Source organism: Chelonia mydas, chromosome 2 (assembly GCF_015237465.2).
Source record: "Chelonia mydas isolate rCheMyd1 chromosome 2, rCheMyd1.pri.v2, whole genome shotgun sequence".
Taxonomy (NCBI): Eukaryota; Metazoa; Chordata; order Testudines; family Cheloniidae; genus Chelonia; species Chelonia mydas.
Genome location: NC_057850.1, coordinates 235,427,436 through 235,443,992, shown reverse-complemented (window position 1 = coordinate 235,443,992; position 16,557 = coordinate 235,427,436). Strand labels below are relative to the sequence as shown.

The following is a 16,557-nucleotide window of genomic DNA, read 5'->3' as shown; positions in this document are numbered from 1 at the left end:
TGTGCAACTGATTGTTCCCGCCTAAGTGGAGTACTCTGCATTTGTCCTTCTTGACTTTCATCCTAATTACTTCAGACAATTTCTCCAGTTTATCCAGATCATTCTGAATTTTAATCCCATCCTCCAAAGTACTTGCAATACCTCCCAGCTTGGTATCATCATCAGTGTACTCTCTATGCCATTATCTAAATCATTGACTAACATATTGAATAGAACCAGACCCAGAACTGATCCCTGCAGGACCCCACTCGTTATGCCCTTCCAGCCTGACTGAACCGCTGATAACTACTCTCTGGGAACAGTTTCCCAACCAGTTTTTCATCCACTTTATAGTAGCTCCATCTAGGTTGCATTTCCCTAGTTTGTTTATGAGAAGGTCATGTGAGACAGCATCAAAAGCTTTACTAACATCAAGATATACCACGTCTACCACTTCCCCTCTGTCAAAGAAAGCTATCCGGTTGGTTTGATTTGATTTGTTTTTGACAAATCCATGCTGCTGTTACTTATCACCTTAATATCTTCTAGATGTTTGCAAATTGATTGCTTAATTATTTGCTCCATTATCTTTCTGGGTACAGAAGTTAAGATGACTGGTCTGTAATTTTCTGGTTGTCCTTACTTCCCTTTTTATAGATTGGCACTATATTTGCCCTTTTCCAGTCTTCTGGAATCTCTCCCGTTTTCCATGACTTTTCAAAGATAATCGCTAATGGCTTAGATATCTCTTCAGTCAGCTCCTTGTGTGTTCTAGGATGCATTTCATCAGGCCCTGGTGAATTGAAGACATCTAATTTGTCCAAGTAATTTTTAACTTGTTCTTTCCCTATTTTAGCCTCTTCTGATCCTACCTCATTTTCACTGACATTCACTATGTTACCAATCACCACTAACCTTCTTGGTGAAAACCGAAACAAAGAAATCATTAAGCACCTCTGCCATTTCCACATTTTCTGTTATTTCCCTGCCCCCATTTCCTCATTGGGTAACGGGCCTACCCTGTCCTTGGTCTTCCTCTTGCTTCTAATGTATTTGTATTGTTTTCTTGTTACCCTTTATGTCTCTAGCTAGTTTGATCTCATTTTGTGCCTTGGCCTTTCCAATTTTGTCCCTATATACTTGTGTTATTTGTTTATATTCATCCTTTGTAATTAGACCTTCTTTCCACTTTTTGTAGGACTCTTTTTTGATTTTTAGATCATTGAAGATCTCCTGGTAAAGCCAGGGTGGTCTCTTTCCATACTTCTTATCTTTCCTACGCAGTGGGATAGTTTCCTCTTGTGCCCTTAATAATGTCTCTTTGAAAAACTGCCAGCTGTCTTCTATTGTTTTTCCTCTTAGACTTGCTTACCATGGGATCTTACCTACCAACTCCCTGAGTTTGCTAAAGTCTGCCTTCTTGAAATTCGTTTTCTTTATTTTGCTGTTTATTTGCTGATAATCACATATCTAAAATGATTAATAGTTAGTAGCCAAAAACATAGCCAAAGAGAATACTTTTTGAACACCCACAGAGTGAAATATGTTGACATAAAAAGTGTTTGAACAATTTCAGATAACTAAATAGTTCATAAAAATCAGCATGTGTTTTCAGGCTATTTATGAACTGAATAAAGTGCTAAATAAGTTGAATAAATTATTTGCTATTAATCATTTGTCCAGCTCTAAAGGTCCCTAGCTGTTCACCAGAAGCTGGGAACGGGCAACAGAAGATGGATCACTTGATAATTACCTGTTCTGCTCATTCCCTCTGAAGCACCTGGCATTGGAGACTATTAGAAGACAGGATACTGGGCTAGATGGACCATTGGTCTGACCCAGTAAGGCTGTTCTCATGTGATAGTCTTGTACACTAGTACAGTGGAGACTTGTGAACTTGTTACTGTCTGAACCGGTGGTCACCAGATCTTGAAAAATGAACTGTTTAGCCACTGGGGAGAGTTTATGAGAAGCGATGGAAGTGCAGTGCTCATATTTCACCTTTTTTTTTTATGCCCTCTTCATCTTGCCCCCACCTCAAATACTTCAAGTATCATACAGAGTGACCATGCATGAGACTACATTATCTACCATGCTGATAAATTCAATAATTACTATCAGTGTTGTGCTTGCTAGAAGAAAATAGAAGCAATAGCCCCAGAATAGAAAGGGGAAAGGACAAACCTTCGCATGTAGACCAGAACTAATGGTTACTCTCATTTCTGGAGACGTAGTAATTTTCAACGTATTTATTCAGAACCTAGAACAATGGGGCCCTGACCTAGCTGGCTACACAATATAACCATTAAATAATAAGAGGGTCACATTTTGACACAAGTCACAAATAAAAATGAGTTTGATGGCCTCACCCTAAAATATATCACAATATGTCCACCCCCCCGTGAGTGGGTGTAATAGGGAACAACTGGCAGCCTTTATTCAGAAAGGACTCAGTCCTGCAGTGGGGTAGAAGAGGATGCTAAGAGACAGAGATTAGTTGTTGGTAGGTACGTAGAACATGGTGTTTTGTGACTAGAGGTGATCAAAAATGGGTGGGAAATGTTCCACCAAAAAAGCGTTAACGTGTTTCTGTCAGACTTTGTCAGGAATTACTCACACAGCTCTCTACTTTGCTCCTTGTGGTCCAGTAATATGAAGTGTGGGCAGATGGGAGCAAGCACATTGTGTTAACAGGCTAGCAGGAACATTGTGCCCAGCAGAGGCCAGGAGGCCTGAAGCCGATGGCTGAGGGAGACAGAACGTTTCACAGAAGCCTTCAGAGACAGATCACTCAGTGACTGGCTCTGATACCAGTTTCTTCTAAACATGCTCAAATAAGCCCCAACCCCACGATAGCAGAGGAACAATTGCAAATCCTAAAAGCAATCACTGCATAGACCCTTTGCATTCATTGGATTGTATTTAAGCAACTATTCTCAGCTCCCGGGTCGTGCCCCACACACTCACCAGTGCTCTGTTCTGTGTGGACATAGAGGTTGCTCATGTTGCTTAGCAATGTATATGTTTCTCTGAACTATGCTCAAGCTCTCTTCACTGACCCTGAGCAAACCCAGCATGAGGAACACCAGCACTTTGGGAAATCCAAGCCAAAATGTGCAGTACTGAAACACAGCCAGGCTCCAGGCCAAGGCTGGTACATAGAGGCTGGTACATAGGTAACGCTGTGCAGGGGAGCCTGCACAACAATGGCCTACGCTCTCTAAGTAGTTCAACCCAGTGCCAATTGCCCCTTACTTTATAGAGCCACTAAAGTCACACAGGGTTGGTTTTTTTTTTCCTTTTAACTTTATGTCAGTATATTAAAAATGTGAACATGTGAGGTGAATAACTTTTGACTTCAACTCCCAGATGCAGTGGGATCAATTTCCTAATTATGTATATATATATAAAATCATTTTCCCCTCAGCAAGAAAACAAATTAATGAGCTGAGCACAGCCATTATAACATCACCACCTCCCCAACACTTATTTATAATGAAGTCAGGACACCAGAACCAGAATGGTTTGCAGTAACAGTTTTCAAGAAAGTATAAACTTGAATTCCCTCCACTTTCAGTCTTCCTGCACAGTTAACAATTACTGAACTTCCAGCCAAAGCTGCCCTGAAGGAGAAAGAGCTGAATTGCCAGCACAGAGGCTTAAAGAAAGCCAGTTAATAATTTAGTAGCAGCAAGCTATCAGGCTATTCCAGTACGAATTCCTCCCTCTCCCCACAGAAATGTCTTCCTCATGAGGGACTTTCTTTGGGAGATTTTTGCTAGAGAGGAACGCAGACAATTCTGTCTGTAAGCAAATGCAGATTCCAGACTCCAAGAATGAATCTGGAAATAGTGCAGGGTTTTTGGTTTTTTTGTTTTTCAAATTAATGGTGCTTACATTTTTCTTTAGGAATATTAAATCTTTTATGCAGCCCCTCTTTAAAAAGGTCTCTTTTCTGCTACACTATAGCATTTTATTTATTGTCTCTTTCATTTGAAAATAATCTAGTTCTTGCACCTGTGCAAGTCCATCAAGTATGCTTTGTAAAATACTTAAAGAAAAAAGTGTAATGAATCTCTTCGGAATCTACAATTTTAGGTTTAGATGGAGAGAGAGAGAAAGTGAGTAACTTGTGCACCCAAATCTTAACCGCACACTTTGGATTTAATCTGATCTAAGAAGAATACACTGGTACTCTTTGTCATTTGTGTGTGTGTATTACTGTGCATTATCATTGCCTGCTGGTTATTCCTGAAATCACTCAGATCTACATAGCTGCCAATGAATGTACGTACAGTGGTATTATTCTTTATTTTCCTGAAAGAAAGGGAATACTAAGCAGATGGAGTTTTGTCAGGGTTTTCTACAGAAGACATCTATTACAGTCCATGTTTTCAATAAATATATTGTTAAATTCCAAATGCACCTCTCCAGAGTTTAAGTACATGTTCAAAAATAGTTACGTTACAAATCAAAATAGACCAAACGGAAAAATTAGACTCTGCCTTTTGACCAATGAATTCAGCAACATCATTGCCAGCAGAATTTGGCCAGATGTGAGGTGAAACTCATATAAAATCATGATTTTAACCACTGACTCGCATCATTAAGAATATTACACCTTTCTCTTAATCTTACAAAGGCCCTTATTTCCCCTGTATGGGCTATTGCCACATACAGGAGAGGAAACTGAACAGGTTTTAACTCACTGAGGTTCCTAGGAATTCTTCTAATGAGAGGTTGCTGGTCCCTTTTCATCCCTATCCCCTGAAGAAGCTTGAGGTTCTCCTCAAGCACCCATGGGACATAGCTTCTCTCTGCCACCTTGCCCAGGCCTGTGGAAACACTGTCCTTACAGGTGCCATGCCTCCAGGGACACCACCTAATGCAGCTGCCTCAGACCGTATTCGCTTTTTCTTGATTCCCCTGGGGGTCTGAAGAGAAGAATCCAGAGGTCCCCAGCTGGCTCCCCTGAACTTCAGTCTGCCATCTCCAGACTCCTCCCTCCATTTCCATATCACTGGAACACCATGGAACTACCACAAAGTGAGATTCCCCAGGCTAAGGTGAAAGAGGTCAATAGGCCACAAGCACATATCTCCCCCCTTCCAAACATGCAGATCCCCCCGCCCCCTGTGCATGGATGCAGCAGGCAGTATGGGGCCCAGCAAGACTTTATATATCCATGTCACTGTAAACAGACTGCACCTGTGTTTACATTACCAACTCACATGTGTCCTGGCTTCTTTAGGGCCATACATTTACTGTGCCACTTCAGTCAAAGAACATACTGGAGACAACCATCCTATGTTGATCCCCAAAGGTGCATGTGCTTCCAAATGGAAAAGTGTTCTCAACATAACTACTGTACCCACCCATTAAGACCTCCTACACCCCAAACCAGTAGCAGCATTACTACAAGCCATGCAACCACAGGGGGGCCCTCTGGGCATCACCTGCTCCATCCAGCTTTCTGCTGGAGGCTTATTTGTAAGGACAGTGCCGCTATCCAGCTCCAGCCCGGCCCCAGGCTCCCAGCAACTCTGGCACCTGTGCTCTGCTGCCTGGTTCTGGCTGCAGCGTTCCCATGCTGATCCACCTCTGTGCGCTGCCCCTCACCAGCTTGGCGTATGCTCTGCAACTGGGCAGGAAAGGGGCCAGTTGGCAGCCAGAGAGCACAAGGGCCGGAGCTGATAGGAGCCCAGGGCCAGCTGGACCTGGGTGGTGAGGCTACCTTTACAGCGGAGCCCCCAGCAGGGATCAGGAAGGAACAGCTGACACCTGACCAGCCAGACAGAAGGCCCTCGCTGGCAGCTCCAGCCCCTATGCTTCCCTTCCAGGAGGCCCATTTACCTCCCCTGTGCCGGGCCCAGGCAGGGGGTGGGTGGGTGCTCAGAGGCAGGTCAACACAGGGACATTGCAGCCCAGGACCAGGCAGGGGAGTGCAGGGGCTGGAGCTGCTGGGAGCCCAGGGTTGACCCACAGGCAGAACCACAGCTGTATAGTGGAGCCAGGCATAGGCAGAGGGAAGCAGAGATGAGATATGAGCAGTCTCCCCCTGCTTCCCTGGGCATCTCACAGCTCACCCACAGCCCCCATCTTCCCCCCAGTACCAAATAGAGGCCCCAGAAATGAGCTCTGGATTTCTTGCTACTTTATGCTATACACAGAAGACCTACAAGGAATTTTTTTTTTTAAATCAAAAAAGGATTTTGGGGGGGGGGTTTGATGGAGACTGGGGAGAAAGGGATTGTTTGTTCTTAAACACATTCAGAATTCAAATCTCTTCTACACCACCACATTCTACAGTGACTGGAACACTTGAGAAAGTAGAATATTAGAGGCAAGAGACTGAAAAAGAGAGCAACTGAAGAGATTTTTTATTCAGATTAGCTAAAGCTCTTTGATCAAGATTTTCAAAACTGACCAGTGATCTTGACTGCCAAACTTGAGTTACCTTAAGAAGGACTGATTTCCAAAGGGTACTGAGCACCTTCCCTCTCAAAATCAGGCCTCTATAAGGTATATCTAGTTGGGAACCTAAAAATCACAAGTAATCACCTGTTGAACTCCAGTGACTGAAGAACTCTTGGTTGAAATAAGATCATTGTTAAAGGTTCAAAACTGCCATCAATGTCTCTGTGTATATAATGTCCTCTGCAGTTTCCACAGTATGCATCCGATGAAGTGAGCTGTAGCTCACGAAAGCTCATGCTCAAATAAATTGGTTAGTCTCTAAGGTGCCACAAGGAGTCTCTAAGGTCCTTTTCTTTTATCAATTCAATTAAGATGTAACAGCTCACAATAAGCATCCCTGAGATTGTCCAGAGATCCTTGATCAAAATTAAGGAAGACTAAACTTGACATTTCTGATATTTCTGTAAGGTTAAAAAAACAAAAAACAAAAAACCCTTTCAGGCCTCTTACTACAGCATAAAGAAGCCAAAAAAACCCTACAATTTAAAAGATTCCTTTGCAGGTCACCTTTTACTCGATATTAATGAAGTTTTTTTCTTGTAGTTTACTATCAGTTTAATTTATTATATTAACATTGCTACAAATAAATTATAATTATTTTACAATAGCATTTTTGCAGAAACAATAGGATTATTTGTGCTACTAGGGTTTCCAACAGTCTCTTATTACAAGGGACGTCCCTGACTTCCTCATCTCTGTACAACAAGATCAGGAGTTGCTGAGTGCTGCAAAAAGCAGCAAGAAATACTCCTGGCGAATGAAGGTGAGTAGTGCTTGTTATCATTTTGCTATTATTTATTTATTTATTGGGGATGATAATAATTAATAATAATAATATCAAGAGGAGGTGTGGGGCTGGGGTGCTAAGGAAACAGTCCCTTATTTTTGAAATACAATGTTGGTAACCCTACAGAAGTCAATAGGTCTGATAGTCCTTTACATTAAGGCCCATCTACAGCAATGAAAATCAGACCCAGATGGACTACTCACATGAACAAAAATCAGCAAATGCATCAATCTTTGCAGGAAAAGTATCTTACACTTGTAGCATCGAATTCACTATAGGTCAAGTATCACAATATTTATTATAGGCCCCTGCAATATGTACTGTAGTGCACACTCACTATTGCTATCGTTTATATAGCCGTTTTTACCATCATTGTGGTTTCTGACTTAACTGGGAATTGAGGGCACTCAGCAATTTACCAGGCAAATACAGCCCCTTAAAGTAGTGGTTCTCAACTGGAGGTATGTGTTCCTCTGGGGGTACGCAGAGGTCTTCCAGGGGTTACATCAGCTCATCTAGATATTTGTCTAGTTTTACAACAGGCTATGTAAAAAGCACTAGCACAGTCAGTACAAACTAAAATTTCATACAAACAATGACTTGTTTATACTGCTCTGTATACTGAAATGTCAGTATAATATTTATATTCCAATTGATGTATCTTATAATTATATGGTGAAAAAGAGAAAGTCCGCAATTTTTCAGTAAAAGTGTGCTGTGACACATTTGTATTTTTAGGTCTGATTTTGTAAGCAACTAGTTTTTAAGTGAGGTGAAACTTGGGGTATGCAAGACAAATCAAACTCCTGAAAGGGGTACAGTAGTTTGAAAAGGTTGAGAGCCACTGTCTTATAGGATCAGTCCCCTAAATAATGATACTACATATGTTGTTTGACACAGGTTGTTCACACTAAAGATCCATTACACAATGTGAAGCGCCCACCTGTCAAATTACTGTGAATGGTGCCATACTGGTCATCTGTTTGGAAGATAAGAAAATATGCTGTATATATAAATTAAGTCATTAAAAATTGCACCTTTGAATTCCTTTTTCAGATAAAAAAAAAGTGTGAGGATACTGGTTTATCACTTTAACTACGTGTTGCTTTGAACATACCAGTACTTTAAAGTAAACAGCAATGCCAGTTTGTTATGACTACTAAAAGCAAAACATCTCTCCAAACTAATCTGTACGTTGGTGGGAATAGCCTTTGATTCAGTATTGTAATTAGCTATGGATACTGAAGAAAAAAAAATACTAGAAGAACATCAGCCATTTCAAATGGAGTTAACAGTCTGGTTAATCAACCCCCAAGGCTGTCAGCCAATACATTCAGTGGCTTTGTTCAGATCACCAAGGGGTTTTTTCTTCTTTAAGTGCCACAAATTCCATCAGCCAACCAAATTTCACAAGATTAAAAAAAGGAGCAAGGACTCCAGCTCCTGCAGTTTTTGGTGGCTGATGTGGAAAGATAGGTGTAGTTTTACTAACAATGGAAGAGCTTTGCGTTCCCATAGCCAAGTTCTTTAGTACTAAAAGGGAAGATTCTTAATAAGGGCCATATTCTGCCTGGCTTTTATGTGGGCGCACAGTAGAAGTGGGGAGGGTGCAAGGAAATTTTCTGCTCTTGCGAGGCTCACAGCAAGATCAGGCAGGACATGTAGTGATCATCTTGTACCTGTTGACCTGGATGCACAAGGGGAGGTGGGCCAAAGTTCTGAATGACACAAGAGGTAGCAAAAAAACTGTAAGGTCTATTCTTTATTGGCTTAGCTTTCAGAGGCACTTACCCCTCACTGCTCGCACTGAAATTAATGAGGGCTGCAGGTGCTCAGACCATCAGTGTCCACAGTTGAATCACTTTCCCTGTTTCCTCAAAAGTGCCGTCAGGTCAGCATTTTATTTTTCTAGTATATAGCAGGGAGTTTGGAGATCGCCCTGCTGCTCTGTAATTTGTGTCACGGGAGGACTGATGCTTTGCTGTGAGATTTTTGGATTAGAAGCACTGTGTAATGTGCTTTGTAAACAATTAATTAAGCCTCTTAACATCCCTATGAGGTAAGCAAGTGCCGCTGAATCCCCTTCATCCTTTTGATAAATTGAGGGATGTAGACAATAAGTGATTTGCTCAAGTTCACACAGAAAGTCTGTGGAAGAGGAAAAAACAGAATCCAGGTATCCAGACTCTGAATCGCCTGTTCTAAACACTGGACCTCACTACAGACAACACAGCCAGCTTAATCCTCAGGAGGTTAAAAAAGCAAGTTGCATATGAAAGGCCATGTGAGTGCTTTAATATTATACCATTGGAACAAAATATATGAAGGAACCGTGATATCATCATACTATAAAAGCCATTCATCTCTAGAGTCGCTGTGGAGAGTATCAACGTCATGTCACAACACATAGCATTGTTTTGTGCTGGTGGGTGTAACCAAATTGGAGATACTGAAACTAAGGATTGCCTTTTAAAATAAAGTGCTTCTAAATGGATCCAGAACATGTATTTAGCAGGCAATAGAGATCATGTGACATCACTAGACTACAAAATGTTCTTTAGATTTTAGTTTATGAATTGTGAAGAGAAGGAATTTGGGTTACCGGTGAATAGCAGAAGACTCTGCCAGGCTCCTTAGATGACTGGGGAGATTTCAGATGGAAGCTCAAAAAGACGGAAAGATCTCCTTCTTTCTACAGTGCTAACTACTCCTGATGAGGATTAGAGGCAATTAGGCAAAGTTGTGAATGCTTCAAAATCAAAGTTTTCATCCTCTGGACTTCACAGCTGTTATGCATCCTGATGTCTGTAAAACATAAAAGTAAAGCAACAGAGATTTTTTTCTCACCCGTTATTATTAGACACAGAGAGATTTTACCTATGACAAATTCAGCTATTTTGAATTTGTTAAACAATATCAAGAAGCAGCTGTATGCTTCTGGGAATATGCCCATTTTCAAAAGACTGATACTAAATGCATGTCCTTTTCAGTGTCTCTGATCGGGAGCCCACTTCCAGCATGGCGAGGAAGGATAAAATGGAATTATGCCAAATGTACCAACATAAAACTCTGAATTCACAGCAGACAATTAAAATGAATGGGGAAAGGGACCATTTCCATCTTAAATGGCAGCAAAGGAAAAGCTTGAAGAAACAAAACCCACCACCTTGTACACCAAAGATCTTTCAATCACAAGTCAGTGCACAGCCTGCATAATATCTAGGGACGTGTGACCAAACAAAAATATGCCTTGTAAATGGTGTTTTGAAAAATTGATAAGTTCTTGGCTCCATTCCAAGTCTGTTTTTGACAGTCATTCATTTAGGATTAAAATGAAAGTTGTAACGCCTTCAGTCATAAAACACTTTCGACCTAAAATACACATTATTCGATACCAACATTTTAAATTACATTATTTACCAGGGATGGTTGTGTTTATAAGTCCATTACAGGTCTGAAGATTCTGCAGGAGGTTTTGATTCAATTTTCGTACACTTTAATTTTTGACATTGACACGTGAAGAGGTTGAGATTGAGAAGCATGAGGATATAGCCCTCCCTGCCTTCAAAATGCATAAAAGCATGAAAAGTAAGTCAATGTAAGAACAACAAAATCATTATCTGTGTGCATGTTAAGAATGAAAGCCAAAATTATGGGATTTAGGAAGCCATAGGCTCATGGTAAATGTACTTTTTGTTGGTTATAGTGGCATTTAAACAAAAGTTTCAGAAAAAATTCACAGGTATTGGCTAAATTGTTACACTATTTCTAGAAGAAATACTGCTAGAAGAATTACCAATTCAGGTCAAAAACTAGTGGGAGATGAACCAAACTGATTTCTGACATTGGATCAAATAAATCATGAGAAGTACGGCTGCTTATCCACCCCCTGAAGTCTCTCTCCTCCTCTTTTCTTTCACAGTCTTTGTCTCTCAATCTTCCACCTCATTCATACATCCCTTTGCCCTCCCAATACCTACCTACCTACCTTTCTTTCTTCCTTCCTTCCTTTCTAAAACATGCACCAGAAATTCCACAACACCCTTTTCTCTTGACCATTGTCAAGGTTCCTTCCCCATTCTAGGGTGCAGATGTGGGGACCTGCATGAAAGACCCCCTAAGCTTATTTTTACCAGCCTAGGTTAAAAACTTCCCCAAGGTACAAACTTTGCCTTGTCCTTGAACAGTATGCTGCCACCACCAAGCAGTTTAAACAAAGAACAGGGAAAGAGACCACTTGTCTTTCCCCAAAATATCCCCTCAAGCCCTACACCCCTTTTCCTGGGGAAGGCTTGATAAAAATCCTCACCAATTTGTACAGGTGAACACAGACCCAAACCCTTGGATCTTAAGAACAATGAAAAATCAATCAGGTTCTTAAAAGAAGAATTTTAATTAAAGAAAAGGTAAAAGAATCACCTCTGTAAAATCAGGATGGTAAATACCTTACAGGGTAATCAGATTCAAAACATAGAGAATCCCTCTAGGCAAAACCTTAAGTTACAAAAAAACACAAAAGCAGGAATATACATTCCATTTAGCACAGCTTATTTTACCAGCCATTAAACAAAAGGAAATCTAACGCATTTCTAGCTAGACTACTTACTAACTAACAGAAGTTCTGAGACTGCATTCCTGATCTGTTCCCAGCAAAAGCATCACACAGACAGACAGACCCTTTGTTTCCCCATCTCCAGCTTTGAAAGTATCTTGTCTCCTCATTGGTCATTTTGGTCAGGTGCCAGCGAGGTTATCTTAGCTTCTTAACCCTTTACAGGTGAAAGGGTTTTGCCTCTGGTCAGGAGGGATTTTATAGCACTGTATACAGAAAGGCGGTTACCCTTCCCTTTATTTTTATGGCAACCATAAAAGGTGTCACATATTGGGTCTTTGGAAGAGGGAAGTGGCACTGCATTCAGGAGAGTGGGGCCCCTCTAAGCTCTTGAACCTTGTCTATGCTGGACTGAATTCTAGTTTAACACGCATTAGAGTTTCTACAAGCCAGAGATGCTCAATTAACCCAGCCCCAGCCTTTGGAGATGCTCTAGAATCAAAGAAGGATCCAGGCAACAAAAATTCAGAGCCACCTCTGAATCTGAACTTTCTCAAATGTTTAAGTTGCTTGGATCTGGAGTTTTGTTTCAGGCTGGAATTCTACCTGGAATTCACATGATTTGAGGATAGAATTGACAACAGATATCTATCATAATGATTCATTTGCAGCTGCTATTTCTTAATGTGGAAGAGTAGCGATTTCCTCCTACCAAACCAATTATCTGATTTGCAGGATAGATGGTTCAGCAGATAATAATGAGCTGTTGCGGGATCCTTTCATCTCTTCACATTTAGTCCATGTTGGTTGTAACTGAGGTCCTGTTTTCAAAATTGGGCACCAAATAATCAGCACCTAAATCCATAAGACACTTTAAATGTTTCACACACTGAGGCTGATTTAAGCATCTAGATACTGGAGTTGGTCAAAAAGTTCTCACTGGAACAGTTTTCTGTCCAAAAATACAGTTTCATTCAAATTTAAATGTTTCATGGGAAGGTGTCAATTTAGACAAAATTTTAGACAGGAAAGTATCAAAAGGAATCATTTCAACTTTCTCATTTTGTTCTGATAAGGTGAGATTTCATTTCTACTTTATCATTTTGTCTTAAATTATATTAAATATAATATTAAATTTAATATTTGGATCATTTGTGTATTGTATTTGATAATATATTTTGACATCAAAAACAAAACAAGATAATGGTTTCAGAATTTCCATTCTGCATGAAATCTGACTTTTCATTCAGATTAAATATAAAAACAAATTTCACATCATAATTTCCCACAGAATGGAAATTCTATTTTTTGACCAGCTGTACTAAATACCTACTTAGAAGTGTAATTGAGCAGATTTAATTTGATGCAAAAATACCTAACAGTAGATTTAAGTCACATTTGGGGAAGAGCTCAGCATACATTAGCTCCATTGAGAATAAGGGGAGATGTTGGGTACTGATCTCTGGCCATCTCATTTGAGCCAAACCATAAGCTCAGCTTTTTCTGAAAATCTGGTCCCAGTTGAGAGTGATGATATCTTTGGAAAATCTGTCTCATTAGGAACAGAGTTTTGAATCTGGTACCTGTTTAGTGACTTACATAACATGAGGAGGCCTTCTCAGTCCAGTTCCTAATGGAAAGTTATCCCTACCATAGAAGCATAATCAAAATTAGCATTCTTTGTTAGGTAATCTTATCATGGAACCCCAGGGATGAAAAAGACATGAAAATTGACCTATCCTATTATCCTTAGGCCTTGTCTACACAGCTAGACTGACTAGCATGACTATAGTAGAATAAACTCACACAGTGCAGTAAATGTTCCAGAATAAAATCATTTTTACTCCAGAATAAAAAGTATCCACATTGGAAACTATTCTAGAATAGCTACAGTGAAATAGCTTATTCTGCTATAGCTGTGCTGGTCAATTTCCCAGTGTACACAAGGCCTTACAGGTGGTAGGTAGAGCAGTGCACTGCCAATAGCCATGGTGTACCTAACCCTGCTGTCAGGCCAGCTCCTTGCGCCAGCACAAAATTCACTTAAACTAAAAAGAAAAAAAATGCTTGTCACCTTCCATACTTGTCTAATGCACTGTCATTGACTAGGCAAGTGCCTGCAATGAAGGACAGTATGGAGATGTTAAGACTATTCAGTGACCCAAGACCTCGTATTTGCTGTGGAAGATGTTCACTGGGTTAAAATTTGCTCCTGATCTGATGTAGCACAACTTAATCATCACCTCTCAGTAATTTGATTGATGAAACAGATTCCAAATGCCTTTGAAAAGATTATTTATTTATCCTGAAGCCCAGCTCCACTTAAATCTGCTTTAAAAGCTCATTTTTTATCTTGTGCATTAAAATATATTTCCTCACCATTTGCAAGAATTTGTAGGAGTCTGGCCCATTTCCTTCAGAAGTCATCAGGGTGCAATAAACAGAAACCATACACAGTGTGTCATTGTGATTCTAATTCCATTAACAACTTTATTTCAACAGAATCTCTGGCCCTCCATATACGAGTTTTTAGATTCTGGGTTTTTCTGCCTGGCATTATTATTAAATATGTGCTCTTATAACAGTTCAGAATTATAGCATTCAAAGGGGGAAAAACTTCAGTGGAAGGAGTTGTAATCAGCAACATTCCAGAAAAAAGGGAGAAGGCAGGAGTATTTTAATAGCTTTTTCATATTGGTACTTGCTGTATCTTCAGAACAAACATATATGGAAATTTAATCAAGACTTTTTCAGACTTCCTGCTTCCTTTGCAACATTCTCTCCTTTTTAGGCCTGGGTACTGGAGAATACATTTAGCTCCCTGTTAATTTTCCATCTTAGATCACGCTATCCAAAGGGCATTTGAAGGACAATTGTGCCAGTTCAGCTCAGCCCAGCAGTACAAAATTGTATGGAGTAAGCAGCTCAGTGAATAAACTGTGACAGGTATTGTTACACTTTTAATTATAGCCGGCATTTCTGAGTTTAGAGCTGGAGGCACCAACTGAAGGGCAACTGTACCATCTTGGTGAAAAGTAATGTTATTTGTGACGTTACCATGAAAGGCCAATACCAATGGAAGTCTGTGTCTATAATTAAAAGTTGCTGTGTTTGATGCCAGCTTTTCCTTCTACCTATCTTAGTGTCTGGCTACCTGTCCCAGGCCCACCTAAAACTGATGTTAGAGCGTTGTTCCATTTGTGCAGACAGGACCAACCATGTTCACCCTCTGTTGTATTGTATAATAGTGTTGCCGACCTCTCTTAGAACTAGGGTTTGACCATGCTCGCTTACAATCAGATTTGAACTCACCTGGCCCTTTCTCCAAGTGGAACAACCATTTTCAGCAGTGACTGGAGCCATGAGGCAGCTGTACCTGACAATGGGTGTCAAAAAGGGTACTGTTTCCTAGTGCAATCATGGCTAAAGAGACAGTAAACTAGTGTCAACCTTGATTTAATAATGGTTATGAATCATAAACTGAGTGCTAATATTTAAACAAAAGTGTTAGCTTCTTCCCTCTGTACAGCAGCTTGGAATCTAGTTGACACACACTTCTGCAAATAATGTCACCAGCTATTCAGATATGACTGGATATAAATAGCTATGATGACTGGGTAGTTTAGACAGATTAGATAAACTTTCAGAAAAATTACTACTTCACCTAGACTCAATCATTGTTGTTCTTCGTATTACAGCAGCGCCTACAGGCGTCAACCAAGATCAGGGCTTCATTGTACTAGGGGCTTTACCCATCATATTAAGAGACAGTTTCTGCTCCAAAGAATTTACAATATAAGTAAACAAGACAGACAGAGTGGAAAGAGAGACGGACAGAAAAGAAGTACAACTATCACTATCAGTTTACCGACGTGGAACAGAGCACAAAGCAATTGAGTCACATAGGAAGCAGGGGTGCCAGAACGAGGGTGGGGAGAGAGGAGAGGGGCAAGGGGCCATGGCCCTCCCACTTTTGAAAGTGGACAGGCCTGACCCGTCCGCTTTTCGCCACAGACCCAGCACCCTGCCCCTCCTCTTCAGCCCCCAAAGCCCCACCCCACCCTGCTAGGCTGGAAGCTGGAGCCTGGCCCAAGTAAGAGCTGCCTGGAGAGGCCTGGAAGCTGTGGGGAGCCGTGGACATCCTCAGGCCCCGGGTGGAGGAGCCTGAGAGCAGCCCCTGGCTCATATCCTCGCCTCCCGGGTGCCCCATCACAGGGCAGGTGGAAGGTCTGCAGCTCCCCACTGTTGCCTGTGTGGCTCTTACCATTGCCCAGCTGCAGGTCTTTGGCCCCCAAGGCCCCACCCTCAGGCCAGGCCGGAAGCCAGAGCAGGGTCAGGGTAATAGACACATGGGCAACTGTGGGGAGCTGTGGACCCTCCACCTGCCCCTGGCAGGGAGTCGGGGGGGCAGGGACAATGGCCAGGGGCTGCTCCTGGCCTCCCCTACCCTGGGCAGGTGGAGGGTCCTGGGGTTCCCGGCCCAGCTCTGGCTTTTGGCTTGGCCAGGTTGCAGGGCCTCGGGGGGAAGAGGGCGGGCAGGGGCAGGGCCATGAAGGAGCGGGGCCTTATGGCCTCCCTACTTTTAGGAAGAATCCATCGCCCCATAGGAAGTCTGTGACAGAGCAGAGACTTGTACCCAGACCTGGAATCTCCTGTGCCTTAAGCACAAAAAACTCAGTCCTCTTAATAATGCCAATTAATTACATGTTTAATGCATTATACATTTTACTCCTGCTGAGAAGTGCTTATTATGTTGTGAACT

General features: G+C 41.4%; 1 long non-coding RNA gene across 5 annotated transcripts in view; it reads right to left on the bottom strand.

The window, feature by feature from the left end:
* Window positions 1-16,557, bottom strand: part of LOC122464762 — an 85,574-nt gene that overhangs the window by 10,096 nt on the left and 58,921 nt on the right. For 3 of the 5 annotated variants that reach the window (XR_006289104.1, XR_006289106.1, XR_006289105.1), the window contains one exon: window positions 9,846-10,048. This is a non-coding gene — a long non-coding RNA (uncharacterized LOC122464762). Of the gene's footprint in view, window positions 1-9,845; window positions 10,049-10,663; window positions 10,800-11,849; window positions 11,910-16,557 lie in introns of those variants that run through there. The other 2 variants (XR_006289107.1, XR_006289108.1) reach the window with 2 other exon arrangements.